The following is an 11,844-nucleotide window of genomic DNA, read 5'->3' as shown; positions in this document are numbered from 1 at the left end:
GCTGGTGTTGCGGATGCTGCGAGGGAAAGTTGTGGAGGGAAGGCAGCTGGAGCTGGAAGTTGCCGGCTGGGGAAGGGGAAGGGGAGCAGCCATCGGTGGGGCGAGCGGGCAGAAGTGCAAAGTCTGCGTGCAGCCCCAGCCCTGCCCCGGCTCTCCCCCCTCGCCCAAGGCTGCTTTAGTTATGATGTCATTCTGATAGTGGAGAGCAAATGTCTCCTGATTCTACCATTAAACGCCTGGCTGATTTGCCTGATAATGATAGCATTGACGTCCTGCTCCTTGACAAATGCAAGCCCTACGAGCCCTATGAATTAACTTTTTTTCTCATAGCTGGGAGCCAGCTAGCTTTACGACTCATGAATGTAGCAGCACTTCTTTGACAGATTACTTTGAACCTCTTCAATTCTGCAACAAACCCCCTACTCTAACCACCACCTCTGTTAGGCTGCTAGCAGACCCCTGGACAGTTTGGGCCTGATTTGCAGAGCTGCTGAGCATTCATCACTTCCACTGACTTCAGATGGAGTTGTGGGTGCTCAGCAGCTTTGAAAATCAGGCCCTGTGTTCAGTCAACAGATGATGCATTTTTTTGGTTTGTTTGGTTTTTATTTTTTTTGTTACTGTTTTTTAAGTTAGACAGTTAAAGAGGGCTCTATGATTTCTAGTCATTATAAAAATATTTGTAAATAGCTTGAGTTGTTTGTCCTAGTCTAGTCTGTTTTACCCTTTCTGTTATCCTTTTTTTTAAATTTTATTTTCAATTAATCTTCTAGTGGATGTGCTGTTAATCTTCATAAGAAAAGGATCATAAATGAGTTGTTTAAAGTTTTCAGAATGTTGTAGAAGAAAAATGTTTCCAGTTTGGTACCAAGTGCTGAGAGATTCGATTGCTGTTTCAGAACGTGCACTAGAAGAGAGTCTCGGTACAGTTGCTAAACCCTGCGACTGGGTGCACTTTCTCATGTCTGCTCTGCCTTCAGATTTTGCTCCTGACTCTGAATTTCTATCCCTGCAGGTAAATGAGATTTAATATGATGGGGTTTTTACAGTGCCAGTGACTTAAACTTTGTTTTCATGTGCTGTTAGGATGATGACAATTAACAACTGCAGATGTAAGAAAGGTCAGCCTCTCTGTTACTTTTGCAGGGAATGAACATGAAGTATTTGCAGGCTAAGGCTGTGTTTTGCAAATGATTTCCTGAAGATACAAGTTGCTGTGATGGAAACACTGTATTAAAACTCTTTTGATAAATTGACTATGTCTTTATTAATGGAAAAGAAGGAAAAAGAATCGTTCTACGGGCTTTTTGACTTCTGAACATATTTAAGCTCTAATACTCAGCAAGTTGTCTGGCACTGTCTTCACTGTAGACTTTTATATAATGAAGAGGCTGATTGTCATATTTTTGTCCATGCCAGAGGCCAATAACCCAACCCATTCATTATCAGAAGAGAGTAGCCTGTAAGTTGCAACATCAGTACCACTGTTTTGCTTGCAGCAATGAAGACAGTGCTGAGATCAGAAATTGTGATCTTCAGTACAGAAAGCTGACACATTAGGTTGTTTACCCACCATGGAGCCTTAGGTGACCAAAGAGATTTGCATTAGAACAGATGTAGAAAATCCACTAGTCCATTAAAATGGGCTGCGCTTATTCCCTGGGAAGCACAAGTTTCCTCAAGTGTACGGAAATCAGTAAGAAGTAATTTTTCAAAATGTTGATTTTTGCTTAAAGTTGACTTTGAATTGCACAGGTGTTTTTAGAGTGCCTTGACTGAAAAAAAAAAAGACATGATTTATATGAATTTTATGAAAATAGGAACTAAAGCCATAGATAGATTTATTTTTATAGTTTGAGTGTGTGGACAAATAAAGAATTTTAATCTTCTGATTTAGTGCACTTTAATAAGATTGTAAGCAAATCTAAATTTTAATCTCTGAATTTCTCTCAGATACCTGAAGAGATGTATATCAGCTCTTCACAATGCTGAAAACAGTATGATCTTGAAAAACTATTTTTCTGTCCTCCCTTTCATACCTTGCATTTCCCTGAGTTGCAAGCAATTTGGATTCAGGGAAAGACAACAAAGATGAAAAAATAGAATACATACTCTTTTCTTTTATAGAAACATGAATAAACTTATTTCTGGCAACTGTAGATGGAAATCTGAATTTCTCTAGTAAAGAAACTCCAGGCACAGATATTTGTGGAAGAGGGAAAAAAAAGGATGAGCTACTGAAAGCAAATATGTAAAAGTAAAATAATTCTAGATGCTTAACTGGCTGATCTCAGGGTTATTGTACAGCTGCGTGGTTTTGACTTCCAGTTGTGTGGCCGAATCTGGAGCATGAACTTTGTGGGACCAAGGCAGTGATCAGGATCTGCCCTTGGCTGGAGACAAGAGAGAATTGCAGTGATCTGATAGATGTGGAACGGGAAATAACCGGGGAGCCTCTGCCCAAACCTGAGTGGATCACCGTAACTGCTGTGACATTTTCACTCATATTGGCAGGGTCAGCAGCAAAGCCAAGCACTGAGGGAGAGACTTGAAGCATCTTCTCAGGGGCAGCAGAGATCCAGATCAAGAAAGAGGCAGGGGAATAGGGTAGTGAAGGAGGATTTGGGTTGCCTCTGCCCAAATGCACCAAAACTGTCACTAAATATGCTCCCAGAGGTAGGATTCTCCCAGTATTCTGAATTTGGCACCTTTCCCTTAAATTTAAATTTGCTCTAATTTTCAGGTGCATCTTACTAGCTAACCAGATGCATCAAAAAGGCAAAAGAATTATAGAGGAGTAATTATAATTAGCCTAGTTGTCTGTGTTTTTTAAAAATTGTAAGATGGATCCTTGAAAGTATTTTGAAGTCACTGTTTTTTACAGTTCTTAATCTAAATACTCCATGTGAGATTGTTTTCCAAAGAGATGGGTTCATCGGGTCAAGTTGAACTATATTAAAGACAAACAATTTTGTTATAATCTGACTGTCTTTTAAACACAGATGAGGAAAACAGAACTAAAATAGCCACAGGAGCCTCAATATCTGATCTTTCCTCCATTGTGCATTGCAGCATTTGAGACTCACATAACCAAAAGCAGAATTAGGTAATTCCTTATGAGTGTTTGCCATGTTATGAAAAAAGCAGCGCTGCCGATCCTGGTAGGACATTAGCACACAGATCTGCAGGTAGCAGTGCCTGAAAATAATGATGATGGCTTCATTCCCATGGCATGGGGCAAGCAACAGAGCTGCTTTGAACCAGCAGCTCCTTTTGCTTGCATTAGTGTTGAACTGTCCAGCTGTAGGAATCTCGGGCTCCAGAGGGAGGGAGCGCTTGCCAGGAGGGTGGGAGCTGGTGAAGATTAGGCAGGGGTTATCCCAGGTGGGTACCACAGTGCCAGGGAAAGGCTGCTTGGGAAAATTTGGCCCTGTGTCGGTTTTTGAAGAGGAGAAGTCAGAAAGGGAAAGAAAAAGGAGAGTATGAGCTGAGTTTCGCTCCCAAGAGGGGTGCAGGGGAGGTTGGTGGCAGGGGCCTCTACAGGACCACCTGTGGCCAGCACTCTGCCTTGGGACAGCCTGGAATGTCCTGGGCAGTGTTCCTGCTCATCATCCCTAGGAGGGTCAGGGGGCTGTGCTGATTCTTTCTGTTATGATAAGCTTGTTTCAGCCTTTATGTGAATTTCGATATAGTTTCTTTACATTGCCTTTTTTTTTTTTTCAGTAAGTGCTGTTAGAAACTTCTACTTTTTTATGCTTTTGGGATATTCTGCCACAGTCACTGTGGCTCTTTGTTAGGAGGATGGAGACCCTGTTGAGCTCATCAATGCTACAAAGGGGTTGCTATCAAGTACCACGGTCTACTCAGTCACAACAGGGCTATGTGTTGTGCTTCCTTCATAGTCCTGGCTCCTGCTGATCTGGGAATTAGCCCTGGTAACCCATGTCTTGTTGTTAGGTTGCCAGCCTGGCATTAAATTTCTTTTTCTAAATGATGGCATGCAGTATTAATGTTGTTTTATTTCACTCTCATCAGCTGGCCTTCATAGATTTTGCAAGAATTATTACCATCAATCTCCTCATTGGAATACCAATGGTAGATACAGATGTAGATGGGTTTCTTTAATCAAAAATTTAGAGAAACATGGGTAAATAGGAAATGCGGGTAGAATAACTCCATGCTAAGAACATATGGCGTGAATTATCAGCAAGGGAAGGATAAATGAGTTCAAGGGAAACCTAGGTTTGTTTCTTGAGAAAGAGCATGTGAGAGTTTGGGTGAAGAAAGCAAAGAGGTGTAAAGTCAGGTTTCTATTAACAAATGCTAGCACGGTGGGCTGGATGTTCATCTCCTAACATTTCTTTCGATAGCTCTGTATGGATGAGCTACATTTAATTCTCATGTGTGTTTCCTAACACTTGTTCCCGAGATCTTGTTTCTTCACGGGTCCACTGAAATCCTAAAACATGTGATGGTGCAGCATTTTAGTTTTAGGAACAGTTTTGCTCAAGGGAATGACATGACAGTGAAGTGTTGAACAAGTGAATCAGGGAGAAACCTTTTCTTCTCTGGAATAAGTTCGTAATTGACAGGAGAAGTAGAAACTGCTTTCTAGTCTAGTGGCCAAGGATTTTTGATAGGTGTGTGCCCTAGTTCAATCATACCAAAATATGTTATCATATCATATTTTGAAAAAAACTCACATCTACTTGTTTTTATTTATTTATTTATTGATTGATTTTAAAAATACTTTTATTTCTCCAAGGTTTGCATGAACACTGTTATGAGTTCCAGTCTATACCAGGACTTCTGAGGTTATTGAATGCTGAGGGTTGACTCAATGTTGGAAAGCAGCACTAGTTTTGAAATTGCTGCTTTAAGTAACTTTTACATTCATTTTGTTGGAATATATCCTGCATTTTCAGGAAAATTATGAATCTCTCTTCTCACAGAAAAGTGCATAAAGTTTAGCAAAATTTTTATTGATTTTGATGTGATTTCTAGGATCCAATTCTGCTTTTGTTATTTCAGTCTGGGTATGACTGAGTCAGTGGATAAAACTTCCTTTCCTTACCTGGTGAAATGCACGTGATTCTTAATTTCACTGTGAGTACAATGTGCAACTCCACTGTTTCCTGATCAAACATTTTCTCCTTTCATCATCTCATGTACAAAAATGAATCCAACTTTTTGAGTTAAAAAAATGCAAAGATTATAGGTAACCCAAAACTGAATTGTGCAATAAAATGACTATCTATTACCTTTCTAAAGTAACTGCTCTTCTTCTCTTGAGATTTTGCCATAGGAGTATCATCCCTCCTAGGGCTAACAAAATAACTAGTAGAAGTTAACCCAGTATCCTTATTAGTACCCTAATACAGACTGAGCAACCTCCACTGCTCTAACTACTCCCTCCTTTGGATTTTACCATAAAATGCCTCTTAAAATAACTCAGCTATTTTGAAATATTCTTTGCTTTTAAAGATCACATGTTCAAGCATATTTTCCTTTTTTTTTTTTTTGCTTGAACACACAAAGCTATATGCCTGTGCCTGCATAAATGGATATGCTATGAGATAAATGAGCAATAGGAAACCCAAAACAACTTCTGGATTAGAATTTCAGTCTTTTGTTTGGTTGGTAGTATCTTTGGCATGCTAGGGGCTTTCCAAATATAGGAGTACAGTTTCTGGCCAGAACTAGCTGCCATTTTCTTATTGCAGTTGAAAAATACCAGTTCATTAGTTTGCATCAACATGCTGCATCTTTGAAGGATTTCTCAGGTCCACAATTGAATTTCTGCTCAAAATGAAAGAGTTGCATCTCTGCACTTCATTATGAACTGGTGATTATGGAATGCACCTGGGTCACTGGAGAGCTGGATTCAGATCATTCCTCTCTATCTGATTTAAGTCAGCTTTTTCAAATCAAGTTTCTCACTCATCCCAGGTGAGTGCTTTAAAAACACACTTTGGCTCTTCTTTTTAAGTTCCTGCTTCAGGCTATTCCAATTTGAATAATCATTTAATTATTCAGTGGGTCAGAAGAGAGCTGACTCTTGGCTTGGGCACTTCAGTGTGATGTGAGAGACTGAACCCAACTGGTTCCTGTTGCAGAGTCCTGCAGCCTGCACTCCTGAGGATGACATGGTGAGAGCAGTCTCATATTCTTACTGTTGTCTTGCTGGCTTTTCCTTTTGAAAAATTGCAAAAGGTGTCAGGTTAGTCCCCGAGGAGAGCAAAAGGAAATTCTAAAATCTTCAAAGAATTTGTGATACTGAAAAATTCTTTCTTGTAAAGTTCACAATTCGGCTATTATAAAAGTAGTTGGGGATGGAGTGCATCTTTATAATCCAAAAATTTTCATCCTGAAATGGAGTTTTGTTGCCATTATTTTTGTTGGGTGGATTGTGTGTTTGCACTCAATATTCTTACATGCCCCTGAGCACTGAGGGAGTAGCTCTAGGAGGAGTGATGGGTGAAACATTAACCCTTTCTCCTGGTACTGCCTTGGACCTTGTGCAGCACAGAGCTTGCTGTGGATGGCTCTCTGGGAGTGCTGGGAGGAGGAAAGAAATGCTGTGTAAATGCCAACAAATGCCTGAGAGATGCAAGGGATACTGCACTTGTTCCTTCTCTCAGGAAGAGCCTCCTCTGAGGTGGAGAAGATCTGTGAAACTGGCAGATTTCTCTGTCAGGATCTCTTAAAAAGCTGAGAAGAAATGTCTTAATCTCTAGAAGGGGAATCCACAAAGGGAGGAAATCCTTCTTTTCTTAGAGATAGAAATACTCATTTTGATAGCTTCTGTTTGCTCTGTCTTTCATTCTTAACTTGTCTGGCAGCACAACTCTGGCAGGATCCATGCTGTATTGGTTGGTTCCCCTCCTGGCTGCTCTGCAACAGTGATGGATGGGAGCCAAGGGAATAAATATAGCTCTGAGTTCCAGTAGTAACCCCCTGCCACACTTCTACACAGAAGCTGGGAGGTCACGGGGGGAGAGGGGATGGCTCAGGTCTGGCTTCAGCAGAGAGGGAGTTTCTGTGCTCCCCGAGGAAGGGGAAAGGTGCTGCAGAAACCCACTCCTGCCTTTGTTCCCATGCAGATCTGAAGGGATCTGTAGATCTATTTTAAAAGCATTACCATTGGCTGTGCAGTTTCCATGTGGGTTTATTAAATGTGGACATTTTTTATATGTAAAAATAACTTCACCATTTTGTTATTTCCTTTTACGTATTTCACTTCGGTTGGAAAAATGAAATCAATCTAGTCAGCTTTTCATCAGTTTCTCTTTGGCTGTCATGCAGTTGCACAATGCTGCAGTGCTTGGCTAGCAAAAATGTTTACAACGAAAAATTGTTTTCAATGGGATTAAAAAAAGAACCATGGAAACATTTTTATTGGTCTTCAATTTTTGTGCGATTTGGATTTTTACAAGACCTAAACTACATCAATGGTGTGGCTCTAATTTGATTTTAAGATTTTACTCTATTTTTATGTATACTTGCAAGGTACAGACAAGATACTGCTACTATCCTCTGTCACAAAGTACAAAACATTCTAGCTTATTCCTTTGCAGCTGCTTCAAAGTCCTTGGAAATCATGAGCACCTTGCAGCTGACTCTCAAGAGTTTGGGGTCATACCTTCCACCTGTGTGTAAATACCTGTTGTAAGTTGGTTTAAGCAGTCTTCATCATTTAGAACTACTCTGAGTTGATTTCTGGTCGGTTAATGCTGTGAGATTGCTACAGCTGAGGTGAATCTGGGGATATGTCTGCAACCCTTAAATACCTTTATTGCAGCTGGCACCTATAGAAATCTCACATATGGAGAATATATGAAGTCAGATCTTTGGAAGGTTAACTGTAATAAAATCTTAGGAGTAAAATATTGGCTGACAGTTACCCTTTGCATCAAAACTCTTAAATTCTTTTTAAAAAAGGTGCTTGTCATGAGTGTTGAGTTAGTTTGGATTTTAATTTATTTTGCTTTACAGTTTAAGTGGCAAAAGGCTCTTCTAGGCATGGCCTGAGTTTGTGGCTATTGATGACTGCTTTATGAATTTGTGGACTGGGGCAGTCCGGGGAGGCACTGCACCTCTCCAGGGGCTGCTGCCACTGAAAACAGAGAGGAATTACACCCTGAGCTGTTTCTTACACTGCTTTTGTATCTTCATCCAGGGTCCCCCAGCAGCCACCATGAACCTACCACAGGAGTGAGGAATGGGGCCCCTTGGGTACCCTTTGGAAAGGGAAAGCCTTTCTCTTGGAGAAACAGGAATTTCATAGGGCCCAAGCTTGCAGATAAAAACTCTTCCAGCATTTTTATGATCAACATTCACCACTGAGTTCACTAATTGAAGGCCTTAATGAATGTTGTAATGATCAAGTCTGTTATTGTCACTGATTCAGTATCTTGTTTTCAGGTGTGAGCTGGCTGAGTCAAATTTAGTTTTCTCTCTTTTAAGTGAAATCATTGTGACTCAAGCAAGAAAAAAATCACCACAACCCCCCCTGCTCTATAAATATAATATATCACAGCCTCTTTCAAACACCAACTGTTGATTGGCTACTACCCATGTCATGATACTAAATCATTGACTTCAGACTATTAACCTTTTGCTTACTGGATACAACTTCTGCAGTGAACTCACATCCACCATCTAGTTAGCCAGAACTTGCATTTGATGAGATTACTGTTGTGGAAAGAAACAAATTATCAGGCAGACTTTTTCTGTGATTTTGGGAAAGGTATTGAAATTTACAATTTACAAATAACACCAGCTGGATTTGAAAATGGTTTACACGTGTATAATCTGTAATGTAACACAACTTTCATTCTCCTGCTCTGTAGCTGGTATAAACATCTAAAAGCAGATTTGATGCCTCTGTAAAAATAGTCTGGCTAGTCCATGTTCTTCAACTGCATGACACTTATTCATGTACCTTTTTTAGAAGAAAACATCTCTTTTCAGACTATGTTGATGTTTTTAACCATATGAGGACTATTTTTATGGGTGTGTTTTGCTTTTATGGGGTTTCTGTTGGGAGATTGGGTTTTTGAAGATGTGATTTATGAATTTAAGTCAAACAAAATGCTACCTGTTAGATTGCAAAAACCTTCTCTTTTTATGTTTCTCCTTTATTAATATAGATTTACAAATAGGTCTTCAGAAAATTTTTATTGTTGCTTATTGTTATGACACATCATATATCTTTTGCTAATTGTGCATTCTTTTCTTGGTTTTAATTATATTGTGGAGCAAATGTTTTGTCATTTAAAAAATAGCATGGCACAATTCCATCATTTCTGAATTAATAATGAAAATACCCTTGAAGACCCCATCACTTTTTTCTCCCTTTAAGATGCCAATAATCTCTGCCCCTTTCTCCCTGAGGCTGGTGGTGGAGCTGAGCACAATAAGCAAGGCAGAGCTAAGTGAAGCAGGAGCTCTGGCTTCCAGCATGCTCCCAGCTCTGTGTGCAGCTGGCAGGGCAGGAGCTCTTGGAGCAGGGTCTCTGGGGCAGCCACAGTGCAAGGGAAGCATGACAGGAGAAGCAGGGCTGGCAGGTAGAGGGAGAAGTGTTGCACATGTCTTTTCATGCTGGATTTGAAGACTTTTCCTCCTTTGGGCAATTTCTTCTGATTGGAAATTGGTTGAACAAAAAAAGGAGGGGCAGGGAAGTGTCTTGAACACTTTCTGTGCTCTGTTCAGATGTGTGTGTGGTTTTTTTCACAGAATTATTCAGAAAGCATTTGTGAACAATGGAAGTTCTCCTTAAACTGAAAGTTCTGCCAGGCTTGGAAGCCATTTGTAACTTGTTCTGCGTCCAAGGTGCTTCCCATGTGCACCTGCTGGGTGTAGAATTTAGTCCTGTCCAGTTACTTCCATTTAGGATTTGCCCTTCCTTAAGATCAGTATTTGGTACTAGGGCAGCTTTTATATGTTGAATAAGGATCATTTATTCCTATAGAAATAAGAGAGTTTAACAGCAATGTACAATCAATATGCAAAAGCCTACTAAGATAATTTGTATTCAAATGTGAACAACATTAATTCTAAACAATCTTAAGCCCTTATTTTATCCAATGATTGCTGGACATCTAAGTCAAGAAGGCTCTTCTGACTTATTAGTTTATTATCAACAATATTGCCAACACTTAAACTCTTCAGTTAGGTAACCCAGTTACCTATTATTCTATTAGGGCTTGCTGCACTCTGAATAAAGTCCATGCTGAAACACTTCTTGCCTTAGCACAGGTGCCCCATCCTTCTGTGAGCAGGTGTATGTGGAGTTTGCAAAGTGTTCAAGGAGAATGTAAATAATAATTACTGAATAGTAATTTAATATTTTATAAGATGCTTGCATGCCTGTCTCACAACTGTAAGATATGAAGACACCTATAAAAGGTATAAATACACTTGTCTTTAAGAAAGTGATATGACAACAGTAAGAATACTTTAGAATGGTCACGGTTTACATGCTTTATTTTTCTCAGGAAGGCTGTATGTTAACAAAATTTTCTGTAGCCTATAGGAATTCTTTAGTTTGTGGGGAGGATTGTATGTACCTTCAGCTGTGAATAATTTGTGGATACAATTTGTTTCATGATCTCTCTTTTAGATTTTATAAACAAGATGTTCACATACATGTAAGGTCTGTCAGTTAAAGCTGTTCAGTGCCAAACCTTTCTGGTACAGTGCTGTGAATCCTCCTGCACTGCTTCAGCTGATCTCATACTGAGCATTTCTGGAATAGCATTTGATCCTGACTTAGTGTGGAAGCAGTGGTATTGGCATTTCTGGAATAGCATTTGATCCTGACTTAGTGTGGAAGCAGTGGTATTGCAATGTGTTTTAGTTGTTTGGCTAATGCTGGGTGTCAGGTGCTAAAGGATTTCTGTGCTCAATTGGGTCTTCTGCAGTTAGAGAAAGTCAAAGTAGTGAAAAATCCTGGGCACAATTCAGTTAGGTTATGAGTTGGGTGTTACAGTGTTTTGAAAACCTGCAATAAGCCATATTACATTCTTGTTTTTTAAAACTTTTTTATCTCTGTTGCTCCCATCAATAATCTGTGATTTCAAAAATCATGTGTGGTCTCATAATTGTTTTTTAAATTGGCTGGAATTCCTTTAAAAATGTGGTTCAAAGGAAGAGTTGCTTTTCATACTTTAGAATAGCTGTGGTCTTGAATTACATTTAGAAAAAGATGTATTAAATATAAACAAATACAGTGTTCATGTAAATGTTAATTAAGCTCACATCACAGAACTGTGCTTTTTTGTGAAGAGCAGGAAAATTCTTCTCATTTTCTTGTTTTTTCCACCAAGGCTGGTCTGGCATCATTCCAGCACCACCTTCCCACAGCAGGATGACTTCAGACACCCCAGGGGACAGAGCTGTTCCCTTGCCCAGGGCCACTCCTGGCTCTGAGCTGCTGGGTCTCTGGAGCAGGTCCTGCCAGGGCGGCCTGGCTGAGCCCTTGCCAGCTGCAGATGAGGAACGGTGAAGGCAGGGGATTGGAAGGAGTTTTATACCTCCACAGCCAGGTGATGGAGACAGGAAATACCTGTGGGGAGTGGCCAGGACAGGCAGGGGCGGGAGTGGCACTGCTCATTCCCCTGTCAGAGGTGGAGGAGCATCAGGGATGAAGGGGCTGCAGACCATGGGAGCTCCAACTTGGAGGCCCAGCTGAGGAAGAGGAAGAAAGAATGAGAGAAGTTTTTTATTGTGTCCCAGGACAATGCTGTCCTCAATGCATTCAGATCAGAGCAGCCCACATCCATACAAAATAGCTCTTACACTCTCACAGGTTGTTCTGTTGAACTAATATTTGCTATTTCA

At 40.2% G+C, this 11,844-nt stretch overlaps 1 protein-coding gene across 7 annotated transcripts in view; it reads left to right on the top strand.

The window, feature by feature from the left end:
• The window catches only part of ZNF536 (zinc finger protein 536), a 346,930-nt gene that overhangs the window by 3,656 nt on the left and 331,430 nt on the right, over positions 1 to 11,844 (top strand). The window contains exon 1 of one of the 7 annotated variants that reach the window (XM_031061297.1): positions 497 to 1,015. The exons of the other annotated variants lie outside the window; for them this stretch is intronic. The gene's annotated coding sequence lies outside the window, so the exon portion shown is untranslated. Of the gene's footprint in view, positions 1 to 496; positions 1,016 to 11,844 lie in introns of those variants that run through there. 7 annotated transcript variants of the gene reach the window in all.

The sequence above is a fragment of the Geospiza fortis genome, unplaced genomic scaffold (genome assembly GCF_000277835.1).
Source record: "Geospiza fortis unplaced genomic scaffold, GeoFor_1.0 scaffold79, whole genome shotgun sequence".
Lineage (NCBI taxonomy): Eukaryota > Metazoa > Chordata > Aves > Passeriformes > Thraupidae > Geospiza > Geospiza fortis.
This window is presented reverse-complemented; position numbering and strand designations above follow the sequence as displayed.